This window comes from Triticum urartu, chromosome 3 (assembly GCF_003073215.2).
Source record: "Triticum urartu cultivar G1812 chromosome 3, Tu2.1, whole genome shotgun sequence".
Classification (NCBI taxonomy): domain Eukaryota; kingdom Viridiplantae; phylum Streptophyta; class Magnoliopsida; order Poales; family Poaceae; genus Triticum; species Triticum urartu.
The window spans coordinates 512,589,021-512,607,829 of NC_053024.1; the positions used below are offsets into that span (position 1 = coordinate 512,589,021).

Here is an 18,809-nt window from a genome sequence, read left to right on the forward strand (position 1 = left end):
CATACCTGTGCTATCGTAGAAGTGTTCCATGACATTACCAAAATTATCATCACAGAAGTGTCCACTTCCACGATGATAAATGGCGCGTCATGGAAGTGATTTCGTCAAGGGTGGCTGGCACATGGCATCCACCATAACGGGTCACCGTTAAGCTATCGGGTCTGGTTTTGGATCTGATAACCCGTTAACAACCCGGACCAATGGGGATTTTCCACGTGTAAAATTCTCATTGGTCGGAGGAAACATGTGTTGGCTCACCGTTGGGACAGATGTCATCCACTCATTGGACATGAGGCGCCTATGATACGTCGACATGTGGCACGACCCAACAGAGGCACATTCCGGTGAAAAGGCTGGCCCGTTTGACTTGGTCAAAGAGGTAGCGGTCCGGCCCACGGAAAGCCTGTTAATGGCCTGTTAGCATATCGCCCATTTACAGCCCGCTAGGTCACGATCCGTTACGGCTTACCCAAATAGGCCTAGTAGCATCATCTAGGCCGTCCAGTATGATTCCAGCCCGTTGTAACTTCCGGCCCATGTATGGCCCATGACGTCTTTCTGCCCATATGAGGCCCTTTGTAAATCTTGGCCCATTAATGGCCCATGGTGAAACTGGCCCGTAATGAATAGTGTATTGCTTTATACCCCTTAATGGCCCATTGGTCCGTCGGCTGTTTCCAGCCCGTGTTAACTTTTGGCCTTCTAAGGGCCCATTTATTCTTGGGCTCATCTCCAGAGTTCGATTACTTACGGTCCGTTACTGGCCTGTTCAGCTTGTGGGCCAAATTCGGCCTGTGGTTACAGTCGCCTTCTTGTGGCTCGTTAACACGTTGGGCTGTTTTCGTAGCATCATCAATTACGACCTATTAACGGCCCATTATGGTCGGGCCATAAAACAGACGATTTCCACTCTAGCCCGTTTACGGCCCATTTTGCGGTCCGTCATTGGTCCACGAATAGTACGGCCCATGTTTGACGAAATGATTATATGGCCCATAGAAGGCCCATGGATCCTACGGCCCGTAGAAGGCCCATGGATCCTACGGCCCGTGGAAGGCCCATGGATCGTATAGCCCGTGGAGGGCCATGGCCACTACAGTAGGGAGTAGGACCATGGTCACAACAGTCCGTGTGTTGCCATGGTTATTGTGGCCTAGTTTATTGTGGCCACTAGAAAAACGTGGACAAAGAACTACAGTGACTACAACCAAACAACTAAACAATACAATAAGGAAATAAATAAGCAAGGAACTAATGCTAGGCTATTATGGCTATTACACATATTACATCCACTGGGCATCAAAGTTCACCACCAGTGCAAATATAGGGAACAAAGCAGCATATTATATACACCAGCCGTCTAAATTGGCCACCAGTGCAAATAAACGCGGCAGCAAAACAAGTCCATAACTCAAACAACTTCAGAATAGCTCAAGACATGAGACTGCTCTGAAGGCCTTGTTTTCACTCCAGATTTTTCCATCTCCCACTCAAATGACTGATTCACAGGAAGAGTAGTTTAATGTACAAACATTGTCGACAAATGGAAATGTAATGAAGAAATGGATGGGCAAGATATCGTTCGAATATATGATGCCTAGTTAAACATGATGGCATTGCACATTTCACATATATTATGGCTGGCTAAAAGACATGAGACCGCATAATTCCCATATATGATATAGAAACTAAACAAGTGGCATTACAGAACATGTCTAAACTAAGGAGATGACATATATGATGTCAAAAGTAGGCACTGCAAGGCAACATATGCATGATATGACTAACATCATCATGCCAAGGTAGAGCAAACACCTTGCGGGGTAAATAAGAGTGGTCAGCTACGTCTAAATCCGCCTCAGAACAGATATCTTCCTCTGGATTACAATCTGGAGAGGGGAGGGGGGAGGGTTTGCCATTGAACCCACCATGGAGCGATGTTGCATGACATTGTATTGGCGCGCAAAACTCTTCTCTTTTTCTCTATATGTTCAGCATGACTGTGTACAATATCTGACATGCATATGAAAAAATATGGTGAGATTATGTAAGGAGAGCATGCAGAAATCTAGAGTGATGGTAACAACCAGTGGATGGATCCAAAAATAATGATAGCACGCTGATGATTGCTTTAATTTAATAAAAAGACAGTTGATGATTGCTTTACTATTTGTTTCCCACCCAAGATGAACAACATAGGCATACCCTAGGTGAACCAGATATTAGACAGAGATACTATTCATTGCTGCCTCGATATGTGCCCCACAACTAATTTATAACTCAAGTTTGAACATTAATTTGGACCTAACTTGGAGTCTAAGAGGTGAGCATGACGATAAAGTAGGAGGTAATTTTAAGCAATGAATAACATAAGCAGAAACAAAAGAGTGCGACCTCTCTTGTGGACCTGTGTACTCCTCAGGTTCATCTGCTGAGTCGATGATGGTGATGCCGTTACAGTGGGTGCCGGCGCCAGGGAAGGAGATCTGAGGAGGCGAAAGACGGTCAGGAGTTGTGATGTCTGGTTTGGTCGATCCTTCTGTCGATGGAGCAGCTTAGGTGAGGTGGACGACATCGCGGAAGGAGCAGGACAAACCACACAAAGTTTTCTTCAACACCTATGTGTAACTGAAGTAATTCTGTAAGGGCTCATTTGGCTTGCATGATTCCAAAAACGCAGGGATAGGAAAAATACTGGAATAGGATAGGAATGCACATGGTAAACAGGGCATTTGTAAACACATGATTTCTGTCAACTTGGGTGTTTGGTTCATAGGAATTGGAAGAGCAACGGAATGCGAAGAAACATGACCAAAATAAAGTGAAACCATATGAAAGAGTGTATAGTTAGAATGTTATTCTACCACTAATGCACTTGGTATTGTTTTCATGCATAGGATTTTTAAAAGTAGGTCCAGGTGGATGTTTTGCTCCATTCCTTTTAACAAAATGCATGAATAATTGAATAGTAGAGTGCCATAGGAAAATTTCCAATTGCTATGTTTTTCCGTTGAACCAAAATAGCCCTAATAGATTGACATGAATGTAGAGTAATAAGTGATGCGACAGGTGTACAACCTCTTTGCCATAACCGTGCCGACCTCAGCATCATTGGGTTGGTCGTTAAAGAAGTTGAGGCAGAGGTGTCTGTCAGAGGTGTGGAGTAAGATCTGAGGAATCTGTAAACGGCGTCCAGGGCACTGCTCTGTTGTGATGGATCGTTCCGTCGTTGGAGCAGCTCCGGTGAGACGTAAGACGTCGAGGCTGAAGCAGCACAAGACAGACATCGTTAATCTCAAGTGGGATTCTAATAGCATCTCCTATAGATGATGTAAAATACATTACCAAAAAGTGATAGATGTAAAATTTACATCACCAAAAACCACCTGACTACAACAGATGAGGTAAAATCTGTTGACTATGAACTTAACTGTCGAAACTAAAATTTACTGTGGAATCTGAATGTTACTGTCCAAATTGAACGCAATGGTAGCAGAGAGACACTTCACATGTAGTTTAGGGAGGTCCTGCAGTTCATCTTCAACCTGCACCCCCTGAGCCGCCAGCCACCACCGGCCGAAACAACTCCCCACCGCCGGCCCGTCGCCGCCTTGGCCAGCCCTCTAGCCCCCTCGTGCCGAGCTTTTTCTCCGGTGATCCCCACGCCACCGCCCCCCCACCGCTGGCGACCACCGCCCCCACCCTGAACCCAAAGATAGATAGTGGGGTACCTCTCCGGTGAGCCCCCTCCCCACTGCGGGTGGTTCTTCCTTAACTCCGGCGAGCCCCCCCCACCCCCTGAAAATCGACTGACCCAAAAGTCGATTCAGTCGACTGAAGTGTAGCTAAATTGGAGCAGAGTAGTAGCACGCGCGAGCGAGCGAGAGTCGGAGCAGTAGCAGCGCGAGTGAGCGAGCGAGAGCCGGAGTAGCAGCAACAGATCTGGCTGGTATGGACGCCGCCGCCAAAGGGGCCTCGCACTGGGGGAGAGCCGCCATGGAGATGTCGCCCGCGGCGTCGGCTTCGAGGTAGCCGCTCCATGGGGGTGCGGAATGGAGCACCGTCGGCGCCGGGAGGTCGAGTTAAGGAGAAGGTGCGATGCGATGAGTGTACAACCTCTTTGGTGGCGCCGAGTAGGCCTCGGCTTCATCCGAGGAGTCGGTGAGGATGCTATGGTTCCAGTGGAGCAGGTTAAGGCGGTGCTGTGGGGATGGAGCAGCCGCGATAGACGAGGCGATCGTCGGAGCATCTCCTTGGAGGTGAAGGATGGGGCGGCTGAACCGGCGGGACGACGAGATGGACGATGGATCCTCTTCCAGGGAGGTGGATGAGGGACGTCGAGCTGTTGCGGTGGACGACATCGTCGGGGAAGAGGCTCCGGCTAGGCAGCGATGAGGTGGCGGACGGAGGAGGGTGGGGTTTCGTAGGTGGAGCGGAGAGGTTATGGCGTCCTGGGATTTCGAATCATGAAAAGGAGGCGATGGGAGGGGGGACCATGACTTAGGGACGCGCTTTTCCAAAAAGTAGGGTGTGTTACAAAAGTACCCCTACCGATTTGAACTAGCGGCCCTTTCGAGTGAAGGTTAGAAGCGAGATTTTGCGTGTCGGGATTTGGCAGCTGGAGGGAGTTTTCACGCGCGTTGTAATGTCGGGATAGCAAGGTGCGGGTTGTGAAGGCGCAAGTTTTGTGAGCACGATATCTGAATTTTCGGGATATAACAAGGCGCGGGTTCAATTTTAGGGACAAGCCTAACGTGTAATATTGTACTTGTACGTACCAAATAAATTCTCACTTCCCTCAATGAAAAAAAGAAAAAAGAAAACTATTCACACCACACAAAGAGAGAGTCTTGTCCCGTTTTACTATACAAATGCTACTCAAAGCTATAAATCCATGTTATGTCCAATTAAATTTTTTAGCTGGCTGTATAATGCATGTAACCTACTCATACCAACATTTTAGTGCATTCCAAATATCTATACTACCGCTGCAATTCGAACTAAATTTGAATTCGTTTCTCTATTTGAATAAGAATCTACAATCATGGTTGTTGCCAACTTCAACCATCATTCGTGTATTACCTTAACAACACACCACATGATTACTATAGAGATAGATATGAACTGTGTGTACTATATGAACACGAATTCAATTTTTTGAATACACTTGATGTTGATTCCAAATAATAGTACATTTGATGTACTAACTAGATATTCATAATCAAAACCATGTTCCATACATACACCGTGTTTATCACACAAAGTACAGTGCCCCGCCCCCTACATTATGACAAGTATTTAGCCTTGAGCTGCAAAAGCCACACATTAGCCCAAATTATAATAAATGTTCTACATTATGATATCTTCTTCAAGTATCCGTATCCACTTTTTTATAATGAATTCCGATCTCTGTTCGTCTTTTACACCTTCACGATCCTCTTCTCTTTGTAGCTAGCTAGCGCTAACTTTCTATCGTGCATGCACACGCCCGCCCCCTCTCACCCTCCCTCTGCGTCCCCTCCATCTCGCACGTTCGCCATTTCTCTTTAGGTCGTTCACCCGTGGTGTGTTTAGGCCCCCCGGCTCCTTATTTCCGACACACACCGATCGATATACCTCTCTAGCCAAGTGTGCCTACCACAAACGCATACTTCCCCTCTTCTCTTCTCACCGTCCATGCCCCCTATGTCCAATACGGCTCCACGTAGGTGCACACTCCCGCCCCTCTTTTCATCGACCTCATACTCGCACACTCCTCCCCCCTCGACATAGGAGTCCTCTCGCACCATCTCCTAGCACTACTGCAGGATGCTGCTAACGCGATACTTCGATCAGAGACCCTTAGAGAAACTATGTGCGATGCCATAATCGCAAATGGTGATGTATGAAAACCGTCAGAAATGTATAAAACGTTTGCGATGATGGATGCATCAAACACGGTTCAGGTTTTAGTTGCGTGTGCCATGAAGGGCATACGGTTCAGTTCAATTAACTGTTTGCGATGAGGAGGAACAAAAGAAATGGGCAGCCAGATGAAGGCGTGTGCGATACACAGCATACGGTTCACTCGGATGAACTGTTTGTGATTAGGAAACACAAAAGAAACGGGCAGCCAGATGAAGGTGTGTGCGATATACAGCATACGGTTCACTCGGATGAACTGTTTGTGATTAGGCAACACAAAAGAAACGGTCAGCCAGATCAAGGTGTGTGGGATATACGGCATGCGGTTTACTCGGATGAACTGTTTGCGTTGACACAAGAGTACATAAACGGTTCAACTTAACATGACGTGCGTGTTGTGCGATGGGATTGCATGCGGTTCACTCGGCCCTTGTCGTCAGTGTGTGACCTCTGTGGCAACCGTTTGCTCCCCAGGTGCCTCTTCGTGTACCATGGCAACCATCCAACGACTCTTCGCCTTTCCCTCTCGATTTGGAACTACTGTTGCACGCTAGCTCTTCCCCCTCCTCCATTTGCCTTCACCCTTCCTTCTGCCATTGTTTGATCATCTTCTTCATGGAGGGAACAAGTCGGGAACGACCCCGTTATTCTTTCCCCAATCTGAATGATGACGCGGCGGAGGAACTCATTGATCGGTGCGACGTCATCACCTCGGCTAGCATGGCAGGTTCATTCAAGACCATTCTCGACTCAACTAATAACATCATTACAAGGAATGCAAGGGTCCAGGAGCGGTTTGATCTCCCCTATCTTCTTCGCCGTGACCCTGCTGACTGGCACAGGGACAAGGGAAGCCTCGCCTTGTGTAAGTTGATGCCGCTTGATAATGATACGCATGATGTTAATATGCCATCGCTTGAGGGCAAGGCTTGGGTAGGCACAAATGGAGATTGGGTTGTTTATATTGGGTACAACTGCGAGTGGGAACTTGTGAATGTGTACACTTGTCACCGGGTTCCACTTCCAAAAATCTCAGACTGCCCAGAGGTTGAGCACACAGATGGTCTACGTGAGTTCAAATACGATCATGGTAACTGTCGTCTATGAAAGATAGCAATCTGTCGAGTTCCCAACCGCTCTTGGGATTACACGAACTATGAAGTTGTTGCTATCTTCGACAAGCTTGTTCCCTTCCTTACTTTCATGCCTCGATGGATATTGCTCAAAAATCAGTTTCTATACATGGATGAGTATTGTGATGCAATTTAATACGAGGATCTTGTGTTTGCTGCCTCCACTCGTGGCATTGTTTTTGCATGGAATCCTCATGATTTCGGTATTGTCTTCCACCATAATTATAATTGTTTCATCCACATGCATGCGGGTTAGATAGTTTCCCTTTACTAATTAACCTTCTTGTGTTTCCATGGTCCTGTGGACATTCCACCACCTATACTTGCAAATTTTATTCACGAGCATGACGACGAGCAGGACCCATATACTCAGTGGCGCCTGGCAACTTATTCCGATGGATCACCTCTTCTTGTCTGTATACGGGGCACTGCTGATGTTACTAAGGAAGCAGGTGTTGTCTCGTATGGTCGCACTCTCGAAACCTATTCCAACATCCGTTGGAGGGTGTTCGGGATGGATACTGGTGTACTAGCGCCAACACCTTCTCCCTGGTTTAGTATTGAAAGTCTTGGAGGAAACTCGCTCTTCCTTGGACAAAACTATCCAATGATGGTGGAAGGCGATCCAGCTGCTGTCAACACAATGTTACTACCATTTATGAGAAGCAACTGTATCTATACCTCGGACATTGCAGTGGTTCCCTACCCTGGTCATGATATAGTAGGCCACTTCAGCCTAGATGATCATCCCCGCGTTGGTCTTGAGATTGACAGTAGCTGGCCCTTCCAAGAGAATCACTTATGGTTCAAAGCAAGAGTTTCCAACGCCGACGAGTGGTTGAGCTGAAGTTCATTTCATCACTTTGTTATTTGTTGTGTGAGAAAAACTTTACTAGAATGTTTTGTTGGAAATGATCTATAATCCAACGTGTATCCTCGTTGTTGTTGTGGGTTGATGACTTGTTGTATGTAATCAATGGTACATTTGCGTATGTGTCCATGAACTCACGCCTGCTAGTGGTGTCCATATGAACAGTGCTAGTGATTTTAGTTGCAAAAATTAGATAGTGCTAGTGATTTGTAGCTGCATATTTTTACAAATCGTAGTGTTACAAGGTTGACAAATGGCAGTGTTACTAGATAAACACATGTCAATCTTTCCAGTTTGAGAAATGGCAACATACCCAAAATGACAGATATGCAAATCTTACCCAATTGTTTGTACGTGGTTGCACATGGGTCATGCAAAACAACCATTTGCGTTGAAGGCATGCAGAAATCCTGCTCGGCACATTTTCCCTTGGCTTCCTGGGGAAGCTGTCGGATTGCATACAGGTGTTCTAACTAAAACGTTTGCAATGAGTTTTTTATATTTAAACTAGTACAAATGCCCGTGCGTTGCACCGGGCAAAAAATGAAATGTAACCTGCTCCACGTGCCATTATGCAACATTTTTTAATTTAATTTTTGAAAACATCAGAGATAAAGATTACACTGAGTATTTCTTTTTGTACGATGAAATTTGGACGTCAGAAATAAGTACATATGTACCGATCTTCTAAGACTGCTCGCGTCAACGAAGCACATTCAAGTATTCTACTGACCTTTTTCTTCTTGTGGTCGGATTTTGGAAGAGAATCATCATTCAACACAAGCTTGTTCACTCCCCAATAGATGGAAGTAATGACAAGCCCAAGAAGTACCACTATGCCCATCATTCCTTTCAAAGATACTTCCCAACCATCAACTCTTGGACCCATTGTCCTGCGCAAATTTGAGAAATACTTCTCAGTTGTAACACCCTCGATGCGGCTATAGCTCCCACGTATCGAGGCACGACTTAGAGACATAACCGCATTGAAAGCAATGTCGCAAGTCAGGCAATCATTACAACATCCCATGTAATACATAATAAAAGGGGGAGATAACATAGTTGGCTTACACTCGCCACGTCACATCAGAGTACATAAATAACATTCATCAAACAAACACTCATGGCCCGACTACGGCGCCAAAATGGAAAAGAACCCAACATGCGACAAGGCCCTGAATCGAACCCCAACTAGGCACCACTACTGATCATCGGGAAAGGAAACATAATAACGCTGAGAGTCCTCGTCGAACTCCCACTTGAGCTCGTACTCGTCACCTGGAGCGGAATCACCTGGACCTGCATCTGGAATTATAGTATTTGTGAGCCACAAGGACTCAGCAATCTCGCACCCACGCGATCAAGACTATTTAAGCTTATAGGACAGGATAAGGCAAGTATATGTGGAGCTGCAGCAAGCGACTAGCATATATGGTGGCTAACTTATTCGCAAAGGAGAGCGAGAAGAGGAGGCAAAGCGCGAGCGAGAAACTAGAAGGAACAACCTGCGCAAGCATTACTCCAACACCGTGTCCACTTCCCGGACTCCGCCGAGAAGAGGCCATCACGGCAACACACGCAGTTGATTCGTTTTAATTAATTAAGGTTTAAGTTATCTACAACCGGACATTAACAAATTCCCATCTGCCCATAACCGCGGGCACGGCTTTCGAAAGTTCAATCCCTGCAGGGGAGTCCCAACTTAGCCCATGACAAGCTCTCACGGTCAACGAAGGAAAAGACCTCCTCCCAAGACGTTCCGATCAGACTCGGTATCTCGGTAACTCAAGACACTTCGACAGGTTAAAACAAGACCAGCAACACCGCCCGAATGTGCCGACAAATCCCGATAGGAGCTGCACATATCTCTTTCTCAAGGCACACTCAGATTGTCCTAGGTACGGGTAGGCCAGCCCAGAGTTGCCCCTGGTGGCCACCGGTAGCTGACAGGTGGACCAACACTCAGAGGAGCACTGGCCCGGGGGGGGGTTAAAATAAGATGACCCTTGAGTCTGCAGAACCCAAGGGAAAGAAAAGGCTAGGTGGCAAATGGTAAAACCAAGGTTGGGCATTGCTGGAAAAGCTTTAATCAAGGCGAAATATCAAGGGGTTCCCATTATAACCCAACCGCGTAAGGAACGCAAAATCCGGGAACATAACACCGATATGACAGAAACTACGGCGGCAAGAGTGGAACAAAACACTAGGCGAGAGGCCGAGCCTTCCACCCTTTACCAAGTATATAGATGCATTAAGATAACATAGCAATATAATGATATCCCAACAAGTAAATAAATGTTCCAACAAGGAACGGCTCCAATCTTCACCTGCAACTAGCAACGCTATAAGAGGGGCTGAGCAAAGCGGTAACATAGCCAATCAACGGTTTGCTAGGACAAGGTGGGTTAAAGGTTCAATCATGCAATTGGGAGGCTGACAAGCAAATGGTAGGCATCGTAGCATTGGCAAAGCAAAAGAGCGAGCAAACTAGCATAGCAAAGATAGTAGCGATTTCGAGGGTATGATCATCTTGCCTGCACAGTTGTCAGAGTTGACTGGATCCTCACAAGCAAACTCAACGGGCTCCTCGGTAGCGAACTCGTCTCCCGGCTCTACCCAACAATACAAACAAGCAACAAGGATACAATCAACCACGTGCAAGACCAAGCAATATGATGAAATGATGACATGCTATGCGGGATGCGATGCGGGATGCAAAATGCAAGATATGACAGGAAATGCATGAACCTGGCCTCAACTTGGAATTCCAAGGGTGCCACTGGATAGAGGGGATGAAATCTCTTGAAAACTATATAAAGATCATTGGAATCGGAGTTACGGTTTGGAAATGGCAAGCGTTTTAAGGTATGCCGCCGGTCTGCGATTTACAGCAAGTAGGCATCTAAATGCAACGAAATGAACATGCTACAGCCACCAAACGTGAAAACAAAATACATGGCAGTGATTTACACAAGATGGTTAACAAAACACTAACACTGAGCCATAGGCAAATTCATCCATTAAGAGGTTCAAACAAGCATGGCAAAAACGCAAACGCAAAACAGATTCCAGACTTAGTGAAATTAACACTAGCCTGAAATTTCAGATCACGAAGCCCTCTTCGGAGCACCAAAACAACATGATACAAAACCTGAACATGACAAGTAAGAACATGGCATGGAGCTACTCAACAAGCTTAACAAAACACCCAAAGTGACCTGGGGCCAAAAGGGTTCACAAAATACTCTACCGAGCTCACGAACATAGCTCGAACACAATCAGTTTTCAGACTTAGTGAAAACTGAAACATGCAGAAATTTAACTCACGAAGGCATGTAAACGAGCTGGATGCACTCACTACGGTGCAAGTCATGGCAAGGAAAGCATATAACCAGCGAGAAGGCACAATATGCTAGCTACACATGGCAAGAACAAAGGCATAGCATGCATGGAACACTAACGGTAGCATCGGCAAAATCGCAAACAAGTTGACGGTCTGCCCAGATTAACAACGAAGCAAAAGTTGAGCTCGATTGAGTCAACCTAGAGCACTCCACATATGCAAACAAAGACATGGATGGATAGAGCATAACATAAATATCAAAACTCCCTTACTGATCATCCTCAAAAGAGGCACGGATCACTAGGAAACAAGCTGGACATATAGCATCATGAACTAAAATATCCCAGACTTGGTGAAAATCACTAAGTCCCTGAAATCAGCAATCTCAGGTACCTCTCTTTGCAAGCTTGCACAAGACAACACACACACCCTAAAAATGCATGGGTTGAACCTATGGAAAGAAGACAAAATGCTTAACAAAACATATGAAGGACTCACAGGCATAGCATGCACACAATAATCATGGCAAAAATGACAAAAGTCTAAGATGAACTAGCAGATCTGACAATTAACTCACGAAGCCTCCTTCTAACAACATTTAGGGCATCAGGATGAGCTCAAATGAAAATGATGCAATGGAATGAAATGATGTACTCGTCGAGGCGAACATTTTGATATATTATATGCCCAAACCGGAGCTACGGATGCGGAGATACGGCCGGTCAAAGTAGGCATAAAAACTTAACGGAGAGAGGCAAAAGTCAACCCTAGGGTTTACTGTAGCACAGATCTGGATCGCGCGGGCGACACTGTTCACCGGCGGCACGGAAGCCGAGGACGGCCGCCGACGTCGAGGAAGCAGCCGGCGGGGGAAGGCCGCCGGACGGCGAGGGCGAGGCGGGGCCGAGGCGGCGGAGGCAGGCGCGGGGGGCGGGCGCCGCGGCGGCCGGCGAGGGCGGTGGCGTCGTCGGGCGGTGAGAGGAGGCGCGGGTGGCGGGCGGCCGGACCGCGACGAGGTGGCGGCGGAGCGGCGAGCTCCTGGCGCCGGCGCCGGGGAAGAGGAGGTCGGGCGCGGGCGGCGGAGGAGCCGGTGGAGGCGGGCGGCGGCGTGGGCCTCGGGGGCCGGCCACGGGCCTCCCGGGCCTGGCGGCGGGGATGTGGGCGCACGTCCATGTGGCGGCGGCGGATTGGCCGGAGGCGGCGGGGCGGACACGTCCGGCCCGAATCGGACGTGTCCGTCGGCGGGTGGAGCGGCGGATCAGGAAAAATTAGGGTTTCGAGTGGGAAGATAATCCGAAAACGGGGGGGGGGGCTATTTATAGGCATAAGTGGAGCTAGGAGAGTCCAAATGAGGTGCGGTTTTCGGCCACGCGATCGTGATCGAACACTCTAGGACATGGAGCAGAGTTTGGTGGGTTTTGGGCCAAATTTAAGGGGTGTTGGGCTGCAACACACACGAGGCCTTTTCGGTCCCTCGGTTAACCGTTGGAGTATCAAACGAAGTCCAAATGGTACGAAACTTGACAGGCGGTCTACCGGTGGTAAACCAAGGCCGCATGACAAGTCTCGGTCCAATCCGGAAATGTTTAATGCCCACACACGAAAGAAAGCTAGAAATGACCACCGGAGGAGAACGAAGCGCCGGAATGCAAAACGGACAACGGGGAAAATGCTCGAATGCATGAGATGAACACGTATGCAAATGCAATGCGCATGATGACATGATATGAGATGCATGAAAACGAAAACAACACACGGAGACAAAGACCCGAACCCGAGAAATAAATATAACTTAACGCCGGAAATGGCAAGAGTTGGAGTATAAATTGGGAAAGTTATATCCGGGGTGTTACAACAGTACACCCAGAAAAGATAAAGGCAATATTTTATTTACCCCAAGCCAAATAGAGGGTAGAATTCTTTTGCTTCATCAACTATGGTGATATGAAAAAGATTTAATCAACTCAACTGGAGCACAAAGGGCTATCATTTAATAAGAAAGCTGACCAAATATGAAATAAATACTCAAACTCAAAATTCCATATGGCAGGCACAATAATGACATGGAAAAATAAAGGCATCACAAAGGTACCTCAAGGAATTAAAACTGAGGTAAGGGTTGCGGTCAGTGACCGGAAGTAGAATATGCTTAACTTGGGACAGAGCATCAATCGCTAAATAACTTCCAGATTCAGTCACTTCAGCCCTCACTGGTTAGAAAGCAAAGGCAAACAAACATCAAACAGTAGGTCTTAGATCAACCATCCATCATACCTCTTCAAACATAATCAGAAGTAAGGATGTTCTTTGCAAGTTTGATTACGAATCACCACAAATTTCCCTGCTTAGAACAAAGTCAAGCATGGTGAACAATTCACTAACTTTGGTGCAGCAAAGGAAGGCCAATACATTGTCAGAAGCGCAACTATGCTTGGTCAGACACACAATCATTAGAAAATCACATACAAAAAAATCAGCATCAGCAAACACTCCAAGTGAAAGCAAAATAACTAATCTTCAGTACATGTAGTGACAATACAAAGCGACGGCCAAGCAATCGGCGTACAAATCTCAAGAAGACTTCAAGTCAGAGGCCGCCACCCGCGCGCCTCCGCAGGGAACCCGGCCGGGGGCCAATGGGCCACAGCCATGGTCACCACCGTCTGGGGAAGCAGCTCCGGGGCCGTGCCGGCGGCCGGTAGCACTGCCCCCGCGGTGCGCACCAAAGGCCAAGGCTGCGCCTTGGGTGCCGCCTCTGTTACAGGCTGGTGCGCTGTAGAACGCTGCCTTGCCGACCATGTGCCATCGCCCCGCAGAGCGTCTTGGCCAAAAATATGAAACATAATGCTATGGCATGTTTAAAACTTTTTATAAAGTAAAAATATTTTAGAAAAATAGACATCACAGTTTTCCATATGTATCACACAATAATGGTTAGACTTTGTAGTTTTTTCTAAGAAGGTTGACCATATATTCAATACCAGTTGTTGAAATAGGAACACATAGTTCTGCATTTCCACTCTACACATTGTTATTTCAACAAAAATGAATCCATTTTCAGATATTTTTGTCATATTTATGAACTTCAAATTGCTCATTGTTTGAAGTATTCAACAGTCTGTACACAGTCAGGGCAAGATTGGACAGAGGATGATAAGGGTAAGAAGATGGACCAGACACCAGATTAGTGGACGACTATGGGATGACCTCATAATTCAGAAGGGAGTCAAAGTAATACTCCCTCCGTTCCAAAATAGATGACCCAACCTTATACTAACTTTGTATTAAAGTTAGTACAAAGTTGAGTCATCTATTTTGGAACGGAAGGAGTACATGATAAGACATCCTTAAATTCAGCATTCAAGGTCGTAATAATATCCTGATACTACAGATATGCTGACAGCAGAGCACGGTGTCCGTACCAAGTGGAACCAAACTTGTAGGCAAGTAAACCTGACACCATACCAATATGTAAATAAGAAGCAAAAGCGCAAGGAAAACATAGATCACACAAAGGACCGAGAATTAGTGGCATAAATTACCAGAAGCAACCGGTTGTCCTATAGTTCAAATCAAATTCTAAAGCGGAGGCTGAATATGGTAGAGACCCATCATCTTTTTATTTTAAAACTTGTAGCGCCAGGAATTACTCAGGGACATTGTACACAGCAACAATTTAGTGTTTGCTTGTACATCACCGAGGACATATAGCTCCATCTGTAAATTCAGTAAATTTGTACAAATTCAGTATATTGACAAGGATCAATATGTAGCTGAGCACCCTCTCATATTGATCGTTGTGTACCTATACACGGGGCAAATTAGTTACCCACACACATATACGCACACACACATGGGGGTCTAGAAGAAGAAAAACCAGATCATCTGTAGGTGTTATATCTTTGCAGAAGGTAAAACCTTAGAGGTACCCTAAGTAAAATTCAATGTGTGTAAACTGATCTGACAAGTGAAACTTTAATTTAACAAACATGGCAATCACTAATTCCGATAAGAAGACATGCTTGATTATATGATCTAAACAACAACCTTGTTATATTACCTGACGATATAGGGATGACTGAAACTTATAGTCCATAAATTAAGAAGTAATAGGTCATAGGTTGCAGAAGAGGACCACGCTTGAATTTCCAAACGTTTATCAAATGATCAAAAAGTCCAGTTTGAGACGCTATCATCTGCAGCAGGGAAGTATAGTAACATTAGGGCAGTATAGTTAGAAGCAAAAATAATGCAACTAAGCAATCATGATGAAAAAGGTAAAACTAATACAAACAGAGTACTATAGAGAACTACCAATATCACTGATACGTACTGGATCCAACACACACAAAAATCAACAATCTTAGTATCTCAGGCCCACCTCACCTACCTCCTGTTTAGCTGTGTAGTTGCAGTGCCGACCAAGCAGCATGACACTGCCAACGCGCGCCGGTGATCAGCATCAGTGTGAACTCGCCATCAACGAAATGATCTTTCCCTTGTTCTATCAGCGGGAGGTATACTTTTCCAACACTGAACATTCGGACTTCTCAGACAAAATATTTGGACACACATGAGGATTAATTTTTGGAATTCATTGGCGCATGCATACATTTTATTTTTCGTCGAGTAGCTTGGGGAATGAGGTCCCTTTAATCTGAATAAGAAAAATACAAAAGTTGTTTATCACTCTATCCATTTTTTCACCACTACTATATGGTTCCTGTAGGTTCGGGTTTATTCTGAAAAATAGTAGCATCATTATTAGCAACGTTCAGTAGGTCATTGCCTCTATATGAATTGGCCTTTTGGATATGTGATTCCACTCTTTTAAAATTTATTCAGTATAATCCTTGTACGATGCGTGAGAAATCTAATAAAATATGTTTAGACCTTGAGAAGCATATTAACAAATAGGTGGCTAGCACGATTGGCAAAACAGAGCTTGATGGATGACAGAGAAAGAGAGACAGATAGAGAGAGTATTTTTAGACCTTGAGAAGCATATTAACAAATAGGTGGCCAACACAAACTTGCAAAACATAGAATACTGTATGAGAGAGAGATTGGGCTGCAACATTGCTTACACATAAATTTTCTTGTGGACATTCAGCAACTGGATCATGACTTGGGGTGAGGGATCCATGGTGGTCATAAAAGAACCCGCATTTTCGAGATCTGACAGTAGCTGACTGTTGACTCCCTGTTCGGGCTCCGTAGACGCTCACGCAGCTGGAATAAAAGGCAAAAGTATTGTCACCTGTTACCTTTCTTTCACGAATTACATTGCATCAGAGAATGGTATAGGGCAAGGCAAATCAGAAAGTAACCTGGTTAACCTATTGCAATATCGGCTCCTTTGTTTTGTTTTCATGGAGCTGATTCTCTATCCACACAACAACCATCTCACCGGTTGTGCCCATAACATCCGAGCCAACATTTTCTTTACCGACAACAGATTCAATCCTGTTGATGCAGAAATTTATTCCATCATGAAAATGAGTTTAATTGCAGCACTGGAAGGGTAGTTAAATTCATGTACATCACAACCCATCATAAGGAACTAACCTGACAGCGTGAGTACCGTCAAATAAACACATATCGACCTTACTTTATGTGGGCCTGTATGCACGGACATAGAGCATTACCATATTATTTGCAATTTACGGATAATTCACAAAAGAATCATCTCACGAGAAACTCTTCTATGGATGGAATTTTGAACAAGCGACGAGAAAATAGAGAAAATGGCATACCTCTGCAATTAACAAATTGAGGATCATCCCTCTGCACTGGCTCAACACTTGTTTACATTCCATGCAGATAATTTCCTCAGCTCCAATTGCATGGCTCCGTGAACAATTATAGCCTGCAAACAACATAACATAGGCAACAATCTAGTCTAACAAAAGACATAATCTATTTCTGTATTTCAAGGCCATGTTGTGCAGAAGTATTTTCCATCCTACTAATATGTACCTAGAGGGTTAGACAATTCTGAAACTAAAGAAGGCACCTCAAACACTCACCATGTTTCTTTGTTCCTCACCTGTCAGTGCACGTCGGTGATAGCCGGAGGAAGCCAACATGCATCCACCTGCAAGGACTTCACGCCGCCGTGCCGGATCCCTCTTTCTCCTGCGCCTGTCTACCGTCACCTGGCTTCGGCGAGTTCCTGCCGAGATCGTCGCACCGTCCATTCTTTCTCCCTCACCTCATATCTCCTTTCTGCCCAGGGGCCGCCATGGATCCACCCGGGAAGCCGCACTCCGTCCTTCATACGCGTCACCGACGACCTCCCCATCGCCACGCATGGATCTGGGTCCTGCAAGTTCCGTCCCCCGATGTTCTGCATTGAATGCGAGCGCTCCCGGGCAGCACACAACGAGGAGCTCGGGCACGCGGAGGAGAGGAGTTGAAGCGAAACTGTGGCGAAGGGCGCTGCAATCGCCATCGTCAGCCGGCGGCCGGCGCGGCACCGTATCGAGCATGGCGCGGGATCGCGCCTCCTGGCGGCTGGGATCGGGAGGCGACGGAAAGAACCGCGGGTTGATTCTCTGAAACCACAGGGTTTTTTTTGCAGCAACTTGGTCCTCAAGCGACGGGCCAACTTGGCCCATATGCGTGAGACGTCAAAAGAAAGGCCTGACCTAAATTACTTAATTTCGTGGATAGCTCAAGGTGGGCCGGAGGTACGAGACGGGAGGATGCTCGATCGCGTGCTCGATCAGGCGACGCATGAAGCTCAAAATTTAGTACCACCTTGATTATGATTTAAATTTAAAGTGAATGCGTAAATTCACGAGAAGAAGCGCATTGTGACGGTGAACCCGGAGACTCAATTCGTGCTTTATTATTAGGGAGAGAAACCATTGACGTTTTTTCAAAAGAAAATCATTTGATAAGTCTATACATTAAGAGAGAAAAACACAAGTTCGTTCAAACCATATCTTTCATTCAGTCACGCTATGAATTTATATTAATATGATCGAGAATTCGATATACAGTATTAAACCCCCAAAAAACTATATTCGGCGGCGGCAGAGGCGGCATGCCGCGCCGTCGTTGTCGTCCTCTGGGACGCCGTTGTTGAAGTCTCAAGGCAGCACAAAATGTTCTTCACTTGTAAATCAAACATCATGCCGTCGCGCGATCAACAGGCGGGGCGCGGGAGGACGGCAACTGGCGCCGCTGAGAGGTAGCGGTCAGCGGCAGCGTCCCATGCCGCTGGGGGGGGCGGCGCACGGGCACGGGCATGGGCGCGACGGGTGCAGCCAAACGCACGGGGACAAGCGCCGCAGTGGGTGGAGGGGCACGCACGGGTGCGGTGGATGCAGCCAAACGCACGGGGCCGACAACACGGTGGGTGGAGGGGCGCACACGCGCACAGGCACGAGCGCTGGCGCTGGCATGTACACGAGCTCGCGCGGGTCCGCGGAGACCTCACTGATGCCCGTGGCTTCCAGCTCAGCGATAGTGCTCGGCGACCAGCCCGTCAATGGTACGGGGATGGTCGCTGGCGCGGGCGCGTGGATGGGAGCTGGGACGGGAACGGGGG

The 18,809-nt window shown here is 46.6% G+C and overlaps 2 long non-coding RNA genes across 2 annotated transcripts; both read right to left on the bottom strand.

Annotated features, from left to right (window-relative positions):
* Nucleotides 1-15,294: 15,294 nt before the first annotated feature.
* On the bottom strand, nt 15,295-16,539 carry LOC125548592. The gene is made up of 3 exons (XR_007301127.1): nt 16,339-16,539; nt 15,642-15,908; nt 15,295-15,447 (listed from the first exon to the last, which is right to left on the bottom strand). It is a non-coding gene; the product is annotated as an uncharacterized LOC125548592 (long non-coding RNA).
* Nucleotides 16,540-16,590: 51 nt separating this feature from the next.
* Nucleotides 16,591-17,235, bottom strand: LOC125548593. Its single transcript, XR_007301128.1, has 3 exons — nt 17,008-17,235; nt 16,820-16,873; nt 16,591-16,717 (listed from the first exon to the last, which is right to left on the bottom strand). It is a non-coding gene; the product is annotated as an uncharacterized LOC125548593 (long non-coding RNA).
* Nucleotides 17,236-18,809: the final 1,574 nt, after the last annotated feature.